We start from the raw sequence: 15,025 nt of genomic DNA on the forward strand, positions 1-15,025 counted from the left end.
TCTGTGTTTACCAAACCATTTTCCCTGACCCCCTCACTTCACACACCATACCAACCAAAACACCCTTTTTCTGCCACTCTATAATTAAACACATTCAACAAACCTTCAAAATACTCACTCCATCTCCTTCTCACTTCATCACTACTTGTTATTACCTCCCCATTAGCCCCTTTTACCAATGTTCCCATTTGTTCTCTTATCTTACACACTTTATTTACCTCCTTCCAAAACATCTTTTTATTCTCCCTGAAATTCAAGGATACTCTCTCACCCCAACTCTCATTTGCCCTCTTTTTCACCTCTAGCACCTTTCTCTTGATCTCCTGCTTTTTCACCTCTAACACCTTTCTCTTGATCTCCTGCCACTTTCTTTTATACATCTCCCTGTCATTTGCACTACTTCCCTGCAAAAATCATTTGAACGCCCCTCTCTTCTCTTTCACTAACAATCTTACTCCTTCATCCCAAAACTCACTACCCTTTCTAATCTGCCCACCTCCCACCTTTCTCATGCCACAATCATCTTTTGTGCAAGCCATCACTGCTTCCCTAAATACATACCATTCCTCCCCCACTCCCCTTATGCCATTTGCTCTCACCTTTTTCCATTCTACTGAATCTCTCCAGGTACTTCCTCATACAAGTTTCCTTTCCAAGCTCACTTACTCTCACCACTCTCTTCTCCCCAACATTCTCTCTTCTTTTCTGGAAATCTACAAATCTTCATCCTTTCCTCCACAAGACAGTGATCAGACATCCCTCCAGTTGCTCCTCTCAGCACATTAACATCCAAAAGTCACTCTTTCACATACCTATCAATTAACACGTAATCCAATAATGCCTTCTGACCATCTCTCCTACTCGCATACGTATACTTATGTACATCTCTCTTTTCAAACCAGGTATTCCCAATTACCAGTCCTTTTTCAGCACACAAATCTACAAGCTTTTCACCATTTCCATTTACAACACTGAACACTCCATGTACACTAATTATACCCTCAATTGCCACATAACTCACCTTTGCACTCAAATCACCCATCACTATAACCTGGTCTCGTGCATCAAAGCTGCTAACACACTCACTCAGCTGCTCCCAAATACTTGCCTCTCATTATCTTTCTTCTCATGACCAGGTGCATAAGCACCAATAATCACCCATCTCTCTCCATCCACTTTCGGTTTCACCCATATCAATCTAGAATTTACTTTCTTACACTCTACCACATATTCCCACAAGTCCTGCTTCAGGAAGAGTGCTACTCCTTCCTTTGCTCTGGTCCTCTCACTAACCCCTGACTTTACTTCTAAGACATTCCCAAACCACTCTTCCTATTTACCCAGGAGCTTCATTTCTTTCAAAGCCAAAACATCCAGGTTCCTTTCCTCAAACTTCTACCTATCTCTCCTTTTTTCTCGTCTTAGTGACATCCACACACATTTAGACACCCCAGTCTGAGCCTTCAGGGAGGATGAGCACTCCCCGCATGACTCCTTCTTCGGTTTCCCCTTTTAGAAATTTAAATACGAGGGGGAATTTCTAGCCCCCCACTCCCACCCCCTTTAGTCGCCTTCTACAACATGGAGAATACGTGGGAAGTATTCTTTCTCCCATAGCCCCAGGGATTATATGGGAGGGTATTGATTGAGAGGGTAAAGGCATGTGCAGAGCATCAGATTGGGGAAGAGCAGTGTGGTTTCAGAAGTGGTAGAGGATGTGTGGATCAGGTGTTTGCTTTGAAAAATGTATGTGAGAAGTACTTAGAAAGACAGATGGATTTCTATGTAGCATTTATAGATCTGGAGAAGGCATATGATAGGGTGGATAGAGATTCTATGTGGAAGGTTTTAAGAGTATATGGTGTGGGGAAAAAAGCTGCTAGAAGCAGTGAAAAGTTTTTACCAAGGATATAAGGCATTGTACGAAAAAGACGAGAGAAAAGTGATTGGTTCCGGTGAATGTCGGTTTGCGGCAGAGATGTGTGAGGTCTCCATGGTTGTTTAATATATTCAAGGATGGGATGATTAGGTAGGTGAATGCAAGAGTTTTGGAGAGAGGGTCAAGTATGCAGTCTGCTCTGGATGAGAGGCCTTGGGAAAAGTCAGTAGTTGTTTGCTGATGATACAGCGCTGGTGGCTGATTCAGGTGAGAAACTGCAGAAGCTGGTGACTGAGTTTGGTAAAGGGTGTGTAAGAAGAAAGCTGACAGGAAACGTGAATAAGAGCACGGTTATTAGGTTCAGTAGGGTTGAGGGACAAGTTAATCGGGAGGCAAATTTGAATGGAGATAAACTGGAGGAAGTGAAGTGTTTTAGATATCTGGGAGTGGACTTAGCAGCAGATGGAACCATGAAAGAGGAAGTGAGTCACAGGGTGGGGGAGGGAGCAAAGGTTCTGGGAGCTTTGAAGAAGGTGTGGAAGGCAAGAACATTATCTCGGAAAGCAAAAATGGGTATGTTTGAAGGAATAGTGGTTCCAATAATGTTATATGGTTGCAAGGCATGGGCCTTAGATAGGGTTGTGCAGAGGAGGGTGGATGTGTTGGAAATGAAATGTTTCAGACAATATGTGATGTGAGGTGGTTTGATTGAGTAAGTGATGAAAGGGTAAGAGAAGTGTGTGGTAATAAAAAGAGTGTGGTTGAAAGAGCAGAAGAGGATGTGTTGACATGGTTTGGACACATGGAGAGAATGAGTGAGGAAACATTGATAAAGAGGATATATGTGTCAGAGGTGGTGGGAAGAAAAAGCGGGAGACCAAATTGGAGGTGGAAGGATGGAGTGAAAAAGATCTTGAGTGATTGGGGCCCGAACATACAGGAGGATGAAAGGCATGCAAGGAATAGAGTGAATTGTAACAATATGGTATGTGAAAGTCAACATGCTGTCAATGGATTGAACCAGGGCATGTGAAGAATCTGGGGTAAACCATGGAAAGGCCTGTGGGACCTAGATGTGGAAAGGGAGCTGTGGATTTGGTGCATTAAACATGACAGCTAGAGACTGTGTTTACGAATGTGGCCTTTTTTGTCTGTTCCTGGTGCTGGGGTGTGTGTGTTATGCTATTTCATGTGTGGTGGAGTGGCGACAGGAATGGGTGAAGGCAGCAAATGTGGATATGTACATGTGTATATATGTATATGTCTGTATATGTATATATGCTATGCATGTGTGGGCGTTTATGTATATACATGTGTATGTGGGTGGGTTGGGCCATTCTTCATCTGTTTCCTTGCATTATCTCGCCAACGCAGGAGACGGCATTTAAGTATAATATAATAACATAATACAAATTACCAGGCATACTCAACAAACTTACACCTCTGAAGTTTGAACAATCAGCTGCATTTATGCCCCTTGCCTTTCTACAGTGGCACTATACACGAATTCTGTCAATCCTCAGGCACCCACCATGATACATACAAACACTGAAAATCTTTATCAACCAGTCAAAAGCACAGTCACACCCTTAATTAATAATTTCAACACAATACCATCCACTTCAACCAGCATGCCACTTTTCATCTTACTTAAGGCTTTCAACACCTCTTCTTTCTTCTCCATGACTCTCTCACATTGCATATCACCCCATCCTAAACACCTTACATCTACCACTCTATTATCAAACCCATTCAACAGTCATTCAAAATACTCACTCCACCTTTCCACTTCATCATTACCTGATATCACTTCCCCTTTTCCCCCCTTCAAAGGTGATCCCATTTGTTCTTTTGCTTTTTGCACATTACATACCTCCTTCCAAAACAAAACTTATTCTCCCTAAGGTTTACTGATACTTGCTCATCCCATTTCTCATTTACCCTCTATTTTAACCCTGCACCTTCCTCTTGACCTCCTACTGCTTTCTCTTACACATCTTCCAATCGTTTAACTCCTTCATGGAAGCACCACCCAAACATCTCTCTTTCACTAGCAATTTTACTTCATCCCACCACTTACTACCCTTTCTAATCTGCCCTTCTCCCATTCCTCACTGACTACCCTTGTTTCATTTACTCTCTCCTTTTGCTGTTCTACACTCAGTCTCTCCTGGTACTCTTCACATAAGTCTCTTCCAAGCTCACATACTTTCATCATTCTCCTCACCAAAACTGTTTCCTTTTTTCTGAAAACCTTTACAAATTTAACCCTCACTTCCACAAGATAATTATCATATATCCCATCAACTGCTCCTCTCAGCTCATTTATGCCCAAAAGTCTCTCTTTTACATGCCTATATATCCCATCAACTGCCCCTCTCAGCTCATTTATACCCAAAAGTCTCTCTTTTACATGCCTATCAATTAATATGTAATCCAATAATACTCACTGACCCTCTCTCCTACTCACATACAAATACTTGTGTATGTCCCTCTTTTTAAATCGGGTATTCCCAATCACACCAGTCCATTTTCAGCACAACTCCAAAATCTGTTCACAATTTACATTTTATTTTCGTTTTATTTATTTTGCTTTGTCGCTGTCTCCTGTGTTAGCGAGGTAGCGCAAGAAAACAGACGAAAAAATGGCCCAACCCACCCACATACACATGTATATACATACACGTCCACACACGCAAATATACACACCTATACATCTCAACGTATACATATATATACACACAGACATATACATAGATACACATGATCATAATTCATGCTATCTGCCTTTATTCATTCCCATCCCCACCTCCCCACACATGAAATAACAACCCCCTCCCCCTCATGTGTGTAAGGTAGTGCTAGGAAAAGACAACAAAGGCCACATTGTTCACACTCAGCCTCTAGCTGTCATGTAATAATGCACTGAAACCACAGCTCCCTTTCCACATCCAGGCCCCACAGAACTTTCCATGGTTTACCCCAGACGCTTCACAAGCCCTGGTTCAATCCATTGACAGCACGTCGACCCCAGTATACCACATCCTTCCAATTCACTCTATTCCTTGCATGCCTTTCACCCTCCTGCATGTTCAGGCCCCGATCACTCAAAATCCTTTTCACTCCATCTTTCCACCTCCAATTTGGTCTCCCACCTCTCCGCGTTCTCTCCACCTCTAACACATATATCCTCTTGGTCAATCTTTCCTCACTCATTCTCTCCATGTGACCAAACCATTTCAAAACACCCTCTTCTGCTCTCTCAACCACACTCTTCTTATTACCACACATCTCTCTTACCCTATTACTACTTACTCGATCAAACCACCTCACACCACATATTGTCCTCAAACATCTCATTTCCAGCACATCCACCCTCCTCCGCACAACTCTATCCATAGCCCATGCCTCACAACCATATAACATTGTTGGAACCACTATTCCTTCAAACATACCCATTTTTGCTTTCAGAAATAATGTTCTCGACTTCCACACATTCTTCAATGCTCCCAGAATTTTCGCCCCCTCCCCCACCATGTGATTCACTTCCGCTTCCATGGTTCCATCTGCTGCCAAATCCACTCCCAGATATCTGAAACACTTCACTTTCTCCAGTTTTTCTCCATTCAAACTTACCTCCCAATTGACCTGTCCCTCAACCCTACTGTACCTAATAACCTCGCTCTTATTCACATTTGCTCTCAGCTTTCTTCTTTCACATACTTTGCCAAACTCAGTCACTAGCTTCTGCAGTTTCTCACTCGAATCAGCCACCAGTGCTGTATCATCAGCGAACAACTCACTTCCCAAGCTCTCTCATCCACAATAGACTGCATACTTGCCCCTCTTTCCAAAACTCTTGCATTCACCTCCCTAACAACTCAATCCATAAACAAATCAAACAACCATGGAGACATCACACACCACTGCCGCAAGCCTACATTCACTGAGAACCAATCACATTCCTCTCTTCCTACACGTACACATGCCTTACATCCTCGATAAAAACTTTTCACCGCTTCTAGCAATTTGCCTCCCACACCATATATTCTTAATACCTTCCACAGAGCATCTCTATCAACTCTATCATATGCCTTCTCCAGATCCATAAATGCTACATACAAATCCATTTGCTTTTCTAAGTATTTCTCACATACATTCTTCAAAGCAAACACCTGATCCACTCATCCTCTACCACTTCTGAGACCATACTGCTCTTCTCCAGTCTGATGCTCTGTACATGCCTTCACCCTCTCAATCAATACCCTCCCATATAATTTCCAAGGAATACTCAACAAACATATACCTCTGTAATTTGAGCATTCACTTTTATCCCCTTTGCCTTTGTACAATGGCACTATGCAAGCGTTCCGCCAATCCTCAGGCACCCCACCATGAGTCATACATACATTAAATAACCTTACCAACCTGTCAATAATACAGTCACCACCTTTTTTAATAAATGCCACTGCAATACCATCCAAATCTGCTGCCTTGCTGGCTTTCATCTTCCACAAAGCTTTTACTACCTCTTCTCTGTTTCCCAAATCATTTTCCCTAACCCTCTCACTTTGCACACCACCTCGACCAAAACACCCTATATCTGCCACTCTATCATCAAACACATTCAACAAACCTTTAAAATACTCACTCCATCTCCTTCTCACATCACCACTACTTGTTATCACCTCCCCATTAGCCCCCTTCACTGAAGTTCCCATTTGTTCCCTTGTCTTACACACTTTATTTACCTCCTTCCAAAACATCTTTTTATTCTCCCTTAAATTTGATGATACTCTCTCACCCCCTCTCATTTGCCCTCTTTTTCACCTCTTGCACCTTTCTCTTGACCTCCTCCCTCTTTCTTTTATACATCTCCCAGTCATTTGCATTATTTCCCTGAAAAAATCGTCCAAATGCCTCTCTCTTCTCTTTCACTAATAATCTTACTTCTTCATCCCACCACTCACTACCCTTTCTAATCAGCCCACCTCCCACACTTCTCACGCCACAAGCATCTTTACATTTATAATATTCAATATTTATCCCTGTGGATAGGGGAGAAAAAATACTTCCCACACATTCCCCACGTGTCGTATAAGGCAACTAAAGGAGATGAGAGCGGGGGGCTAGAAACCCTCCCCTCCTTGTATTCTAACTTTCAGAAAAGGGGAAACAGAAGAAGGAGTCATGCAGGAGTGTTCATCCTCCTCGAAGGCTCAGATTGGGATGTCTAAATGTGTGTGGATGGTATGTTTGAGGAAAGGAACCTGGATGTTTTGGCTCTCAATGAAACAAAGCTCAAGGGTAAAGGGGAAAAGTGGTTTGAGAATTTTTTAGGAGTAAAGTCAGAGGTTGGTGAAAGGACAAGAACAAAGGAAGGAGTAGCAGTACTCCTGAAACAGGAGTTGTGGGAGTATCTTGTGGAGGCGATGATGAAGATTTGAAGAAGTTTTCAGAAAAGAAGAGAGAACGTTGGGGTGAAAAGAGTGGTGTGAGTAAGTGAGCTTGGAAAGGAGACTTGTATGAGGAAGTACCAGGAGGGACTGAGTGCAGAATGGGAAAAGGTGAGAGCAAAGGACATAAGGGGAGTGGAGAAGGAATGGGATGTATTCAGGGAAGCAGTGATGGCTTGCGCAAAAGATGCTTGTGGCATGAGAAGCATGGGAGCGGGCAGATTAGAAAGAGTAGTGAGTGGTGGGATGAAGTAAGATTATTAGTGAAAGAGAAGAGAGCGGCATCTGGATGATTTTTGCAGGGAAATATGCATATGACTGGGAATGTATAAAAGAAAGAGGCAGGAGGTCAAGAGAAAGGTGCAAGAGGTGAAAAAGAGGGCAAATGAGATTTGGGGTGAGAGAGTATCATTAAATTATAGAGAAAATAAAAAGATGTTTTGGAAGAAGGTATATAAAGTGCGTAAGAAAAGAGAACAAATGGGAACATCGGTGAAGGGGGTTAATGGGGAGGTAATTACAAGTAGTGGTGATGTGAGGATATGGAGTGAGTATTTTGAAGGTTTGTTGAATGGATCAGATGATAGAGTGGCAGATATAGGGTGTTTTGGCCGAGGTGGTGTACGAAGCGAGAGGGTCAGGGAGAATGATTTGGTAAACACAGAAGTAGTGAAAGCTTTGCGGAAGATGAAAACCAGCAAGGCGGCGGGTTTGGATGGTATTGCAGCGGAATTTATTAAAAAAAGGGGGTGACTGTATTGTTGACTGGTTGATGAGGATATTCAATGTATGTATGGCTCATGGTGAAGTGCCTGAGGATTGGCAGAATGCATGCATAGTGCCATTGTACAAAGGCAAATAGGATAAAGGTGAATCTTCAAATTACAGAGGTATACGTTTGTTAAGTATTCCTGGTAAATTATATGGGAGGGTAGTGATTGAGAGGGTGAAGGCACGTACAGAACATCAGATTGGGAAAGAGCAGTGTAGTTTCAGAAGCGGTAGAGGATGTGTGGATCAGGTGTTTGCTTTGAAGAATGTATGTGAGAAATACTTAGAAAAACAAATGGATTTGTATGTAGCATTTATGGATCTGGAGAAGGCATATGATAGAATTGATAGAGATGCTCTGTGGAAGGTATTAAGAGTATATGGTATGGGAGGCAAGTTGCTGGAACAAGTGAAAAGTTTTTATCGAGGATGTAAGGCATGTGTACGAGTAGAAAGAGAGGAAAGTGATTGGTTCTCAGTGAATATCAGTTTGCGGCAGGGGTGCATGATGTCTCCATGGTTGTTTAATTTGTTTATGGATGGGTTGCTAGGGAGGTGAATGCAAGAGTTTTGGAAAGAGGGGCAAGTATACAGTCTGTTGTGGATGAGAGAGCTTCGGAAGTGAGTCAGTTGTTGTTCACTGATGATACAGCTCTGGTGGCTGATTCGGGTGAGAAACTGCAAAAGCTGGTGACTGAGTTTGGTAAAGTGTGTGAAAGAAGAAAGCTGAGAGTAAATGTGAATAAGAGCAAGGTTATTAGGTACATTAGGGTTGAGGGACAAGTCAGTTGGGAGGTAAGTTTGAATGGAGAAAAACTGGAGGAAGTGAAGTGTTTTAGATATCTGGGAGTGGATTTGGCAGCGGATGGAACCATGGAAGCAGAAGTGAGTCACAGGGTGAGGGATGGGGCTAAGGTTCTGGGAGCATTGAAGAATGTGTGGAAGGCGAGAACTTATCTCGGAAAGCAAAAATGGGTATGTTTGAAGGAATAGTGGTTCCATCAATGTTATATGGTTGCGAGGTGTGGGCTATAGATAGGGTTGTGTGGAGGAGGGTGGATGTGTTGGAAATGAGATGTTTGAGGACAATATGTGTGAGGTGGTTTGATCAAGCAAGTAATGAAAGGGTAAGAGAGATGTGTGGTAAGAAAAAGTATGTGGTTGACAGAGCAGAAGAGGGTGTATTGAAATGGTTTGGCCACATGGAGAGAATGAGTGAGGAAAGATTGACCACAAGGATATATGTGTCAGAGGTGGAGGGAAAAAGAAGTGGGAGACCAAATTGGAGGTGGAAGGATGGAGTGAGAAAGATTTTGAGCGATTGGGGCCTGAACATGCAGCAGGGTGAAAGGCTTTCAAGGAATAGAGTGAATTGGAATGATGTGGTATACCAGGGTCGACATGCTGTCAATGGATTGAACCAGGGCATGTGAAGCGTCTGGGGTAAACCATGGAAAGTTTTGTGGGGCCTGGATGTGGAAAGGGAGCTGTGGTTTTGGTGCATTATACATGACAGCTAGAGACTGAGTGTGAACGAATGTGGCCTTTGTTGCCTTTTCCTAGCACTACCTTGCACACATGAGGGGGAGGGGGTTGTCATTTCATGTGTGGCGGGGTGGCGACAGGAATGAATAAAGCAGCAAGTATTAATTATGTACATGTGTATATATTGGAAAGGATCACAATTTTGCACGTGATCAAGATATTCCTATGAGTCCACTGAGAAAATGAAACACGATAAGTTCCCAACTTATCGTGTTTCATTTTCCCAGTGGACTCATAGGAATGTGTATATATGTATATGTCTGTGTATGTATAGATATGTATACGTTGAAATGTATAGGCATGTATATGTGCGTGTGTGGACGTGTATGTATATACACGTGTATGTGGGTGGGTTGGGCCATTCTTTCGTCTATTTCCTTGCGCTACCTCGCTAACACGAGAGACAGCGACAAAGCATAATAAATATATAAAAAAAAATTCAATATCCCATGCCCCACACTTATAACCTCAACTGCCACATTCCTAGCCTTCGCATTTGAATCACCCATTACCAGTATCCAATCTCTTTCATCAAAACTGTTAACAAACTCCCTCAGCTACTCCCAGAACACCTGTCTCTCATATCTTTCTTCTCATGGCCAGGTGCATAAGTACTAATAATCACCCATTTCCTGCCATCTACTTTCCTTTTTACCCACATCAATCTAAAAGTTACTTCCTAAAACTCTATCACACACTCCCACAACTTGTGCTTCAGGTGTAGTGCTACTCCTTTCTTAGCTCTTATCCTCTCACCAACCCCTAACTTTACCTCTTTAAGACATTTCCAAACCATTCTTCCCCTTTGCCCTTGAGCTTTGTTTCATTCAGAGCTAGAACATCCAGGTTTCTTTTCTTGAACATACTATGTCTCTTCTCTTCAAATCTTGGTTACATCCATACACATTTAAACACCCAAGCCTGAGACTCAGAGGAGAATGAACACTACCTGCTTGGTTCCTTCTTTTAGAAGCTGAAAATACAAGAAGAGGGGTTTCAAGCCCCTCATTCCCAACCCCTGTAGTTGCCTTCTATGACACAAAGGGAATATGAAAGTAGAATATTTTCTCCCTTACCTTGTTGAAAAAGAGGAAAATACATAAGAAAAAAATGGTAAATGGGAATTATCAGCTTACTTACTAATTGACAAGCATGCAAAAGAGAGCTCTTGGGTGTGAATGTGCTTAAAGGGACAGCTGATGGAATGTCTGATCATTACCTGGAGTGAGGCAAGGGTGAAGACTTGTAGAGGTTTTCAGTAAATGGGAAAGGATATGGAATAGAAGAGGATGATGAAAGTACATGAGCTTTGAAAAGAGATTCATTATTCTTTATTATTATACTTTGTCGCTGTCTCCCACGTTAGTGAGGTAGCACAAGGAAACAGACGAAAGAATGGCCCAACCCACCCACATACACATGTATATACATACATGTCCACACATGCACATATACATACCTATACATTTCAACATATACATATATATACTGTACATACACAGACATATACATATATACACATGCATATAATTCATACTTGCTGCCTTTATTCATTCCGTCGCCACCCCGCCACACACAAAATGACAACCCCCTCCCCCATACGTGTGCGAGGTAGCGCTAGGAAAAGACAACAAAGGCCACATTCGTTCACACTCAGTCTCTAGCTGTCATGTGAAATGCACCGAAACCACAGTTCCCTTTCCACATCCAGGCCCCACAAAACCTTCCATAGTTTACCCCAGACGCTTCACATGCCCTGGTTCAATCCATTGACAGCAAGTCCACCCCGGTATACCATATCGTTCCAATTCACTCTATTCCTTGCACGCCTTTCACCCTCCTGCATGTTCAGGCCCTAATCGCTCAAAATCTTTCTCACTCCATCCTTCCACCTCCAATTTGGTCTCCCACTTCTCTTCGTTCCCTCCACCTCTGACACATATATCCTCTTTGTCAATCTTTCCTCACTCATTCTCTCCATGTGACCAAACCATTTCAATACACACTCTTCTGCTCTCTCAACCACTCTGTTTATTACTACAAATCTCTCTTAACCTTTCATCTCTTACTCTATCAAACCACCTCACACCACATATTGTCCTCAAACATCTCATTTCCAACACATCCACCATCCTCCGCACAACCCTATCTGTAGCCCATGCCTCGCAACCATATAACATTGTTGGAACCGCTATTCCTTCAAATATACCCATTTTTGCTTTCCAAGATAATGTTTTCACCTTCCACACATTCTTCAACACTCACAGAACCTTTGCCCCCTCCCCCACCCTGTGACTCACTTCCGCTTCCATGGTTCCATCCGCTGCCAAATCCACTCCCAGATATCTAAAACACTTCACTTCCTCCAGCTTTTCTCCATTCAAACTTACCTCCAATTGACTTGTCCCTCAACCCTACTGTACCTAATAACCTTGCTCTTATTCACATTTACTCTCAGCTTTCTTCTTTCACACACTTTATCAAACTCAGTCACCAGCTTTTGCAGTTTCTCACCCGAATCAGCCACCAGCACTGTACCATCAGCAAACAACAATTGTCTCACATCCCAAGCTCTCTCATCCACAACAGACTGCATACTTGCCCCTCTCTCCAAAACTCTTGCATTCACCTCCCTAACAACCCCATCCATGAACAAATTAAACAACCATGTAGACATCACGCGCCCCTGCCACAAACCAACACTCACTGGGAACCAACCACTTTCCTCTCTTCCTACTCGTACACAAGCCTCACATCCTCGATAAAAACTTTTCACTTCTTCTAGCAACTTACCTCCCACACCATATACTCTTAATACCTTCCACAGAGCATCTCTATCAAATCTATCATATGCTTTCTCCAGGTCCATACATGCTACATACAAATCCAATTGTTTTTCTAAGTATTTCTCACATACATTCTTTAACGCAAACAACTGATCCACATATCCTCTACCACTTCTGAAACCACACTGCTCTTCCCCAATCTGATGCTCTGTACATGCCCTCACCCTCTCAATCAATACCCTCCCATATAATCTCAAAGGAATACTCAACAAACTTATACCTCTGTAATTTGAACAATCACCTTTATCCCCTTTGCCTTTGTACAATGGCACTATGCATGCATTCCACCAATCCTCAGACACTTCACCATGAGCCATACATACACTGAATATCGTCACCAACCAGTCAACAACACAGTCACCCCCTTTTTCAATAAATTCCACTGCAATACCATCCAAACCCACCACCTTGCCGACTTCCATCTTCCACAAAGCTTTCACTACCTCTTTTCTGTTTACCAAACCATTCTCCCTGACCCTCTCACTTTGCACAACACCTCTACCATAACACCCTATATCTGCCACTCTGTCATCTAACAAATTCAACAAACCTTCAAAATACTCACTGCATCTCCTCACATCACCACTACTTGTCACCTCCCGATTAGCCCCCTTCACCGATGTTCCCATTTGTTCTTTTGTCTTACACATGAATAATATTCACCTCCTTCCAAAACATCTTTTCATTCTCTCTAAAATTCAATGATACTCTCTCACCCCAACTCTCCTTTGCCCTCTTTTTTACCTCTTGCACCTTTCTCTTGACCTCCTGCCTCTTTCTTTTATACATCTCTCAGTCATTTGCACTATTTCCCTGAAAAAATCGTCCAAATGCCTCTCTTCTCTTTCACTAATAATCTTACATCTTCATCCCACCACTCACTACCCTTTCTAATCTGCCCACCTCCCATGCTTATCATGCCACAAGCATCTTTTGCGCAAGCCATCACTGCTTCACTAAAAACATCCAATTCCTTCCCCACTCCCCTTATGTCCTTTGCTCTCATCTTTTTCCATTCTGCACTCAGTCTCTCCTGGTACTTCCTAACACAAGTCTCCTATACAAGCTCACTTACTTTCACCACTCTCTTCACCCCAACATTCTCTCTTCTTTTCCGAAAACCTCTACTAATCTTCACCTTTGCCTCCACAAGATCATGATCAGACATTGCACCTCTCAGCACATTAACATCCAAGAGTCTCTCTTTCACATGCCTATCAATTAACATGTAATCCAATAATGCTCTCTGGCCATCTCTCCTACTTACATACATATACTTATGTATATCTCTCTTTTTAAACCAATTATTCCCAATCACCAGTCCTTTTTCAGCACACAAATCTACAAGCTCTTCACCATTTCCATTTACAACACTGAACGCCCCATGTACACCAATTATCCCCTCAACTGCCACATTACTCACCTTTGCATTCAAATCATCCATCACTACAACCCAGTCTCTTGCATCAAAACTACTAACACACTCACTCAGCTGCTCTCAAAACACTTGCCTCTCATGATCTTTCTTCTCATGCCCTGGTGCATTGGCACCAATGATCACCCATCTCTCTCCATCCACTTTCAGTTTTACCCATATCAATCTAGAGTTTACTTTCTTACACTCTATCACATACTCCCACAACTCCTGTTTCAGTAGTATTGCTACACCTTCCTTTGCTCTTGTCCTCTCATCAACCCCTCACTTTACTCCCGAAACATTCCCAAACCACTCATCCCTTTACCCTTGAGCTTCATTTCACTCAGAGGCAAAACATCCAGGTTCCTTTCCTCAAACATACTACCTATCTCTCCTTTTTTCTCATCTTGGTTACATCCACACACATTTAGACACCCCAATCTGAGCTTTTGAGGAGGATGAGCACTCCCCGCATGACTCCTTCCGTTTCCCCTTTTAGAAAATTGATACACAGAGGGGAGGGTTTCAAGCCCCCTGCTCCCGTCCCCTTTAGTTGCCTTCTGCGACACATGGGAAGTACTCATTCTCCCCTATCCCCAGGGATATGAGAGATTCGTGTAAAGAAATAACAAAGAGAGACGGCATGTAGAATAGCAAAATGTGCAAGCACACAAAGCTAGTGGAGTGAGTGAAGAAAGCAAGTTATCTAGGAAAGTAGTGCTGGCATGTGCAAGTGCATGGCATGCAGAAGATGGGAGATGGGCAAGTGAGAAAGGGTATTAAGTGGTGGGATAAAGAAATAAAGTTGCAAATGAAAGAGGAAAAATAGGTATAAGGGTGGTACTTGCAGGGAAGGAGTTCAAGTAATTGGGAGATGTAAAATAAGATGTGGCTGGAGGTGAAGAAGAAGGTGCAGAAGCTGGAAATGAGAGCAAATGAGAATTAGATTGAGTGAGTATCAGCAAATTTCAGGGATAATAAAAAAAAAATGTATTGGAATAAGGTTGATAAGCATGACAAAAATAAGAAAAATATTGGAACACTGGTGAAGTGGTAGGAGGCAGTGATGAGATGAAGAGGAGCTGAAGTGAGTACTATATAGGATCAATGA

The 15,025-nt window shown here is 42.5% G+C and overlaps 1 protein-coding gene across 1 annotated transcript in view; it reads right to left on the bottom strand.

The window, feature by feature from the left end:
- The window catches only part of LOC139751615 (uncharacterized), a 71,020-nt gene that overhangs the window by 27,611 nt on the left and 28,384 nt on the right, over nt 1-15,025 (bottom strand). The window lies entirely within an intron of this gene.

Source organism: Panulirus ornatus, chromosome 11, assembly GCF_036320965.1.
Source record: "Panulirus ornatus isolate Po-2019 chromosome 11, ASM3632096v1, whole genome shotgun sequence".
NCBI classification, from domain to species: domain Eukaryota; kingdom Metazoa; phylum Arthropoda; class Malacostraca; order Decapoda; family Palinuridae; genus Panulirus; species Panulirus ornatus.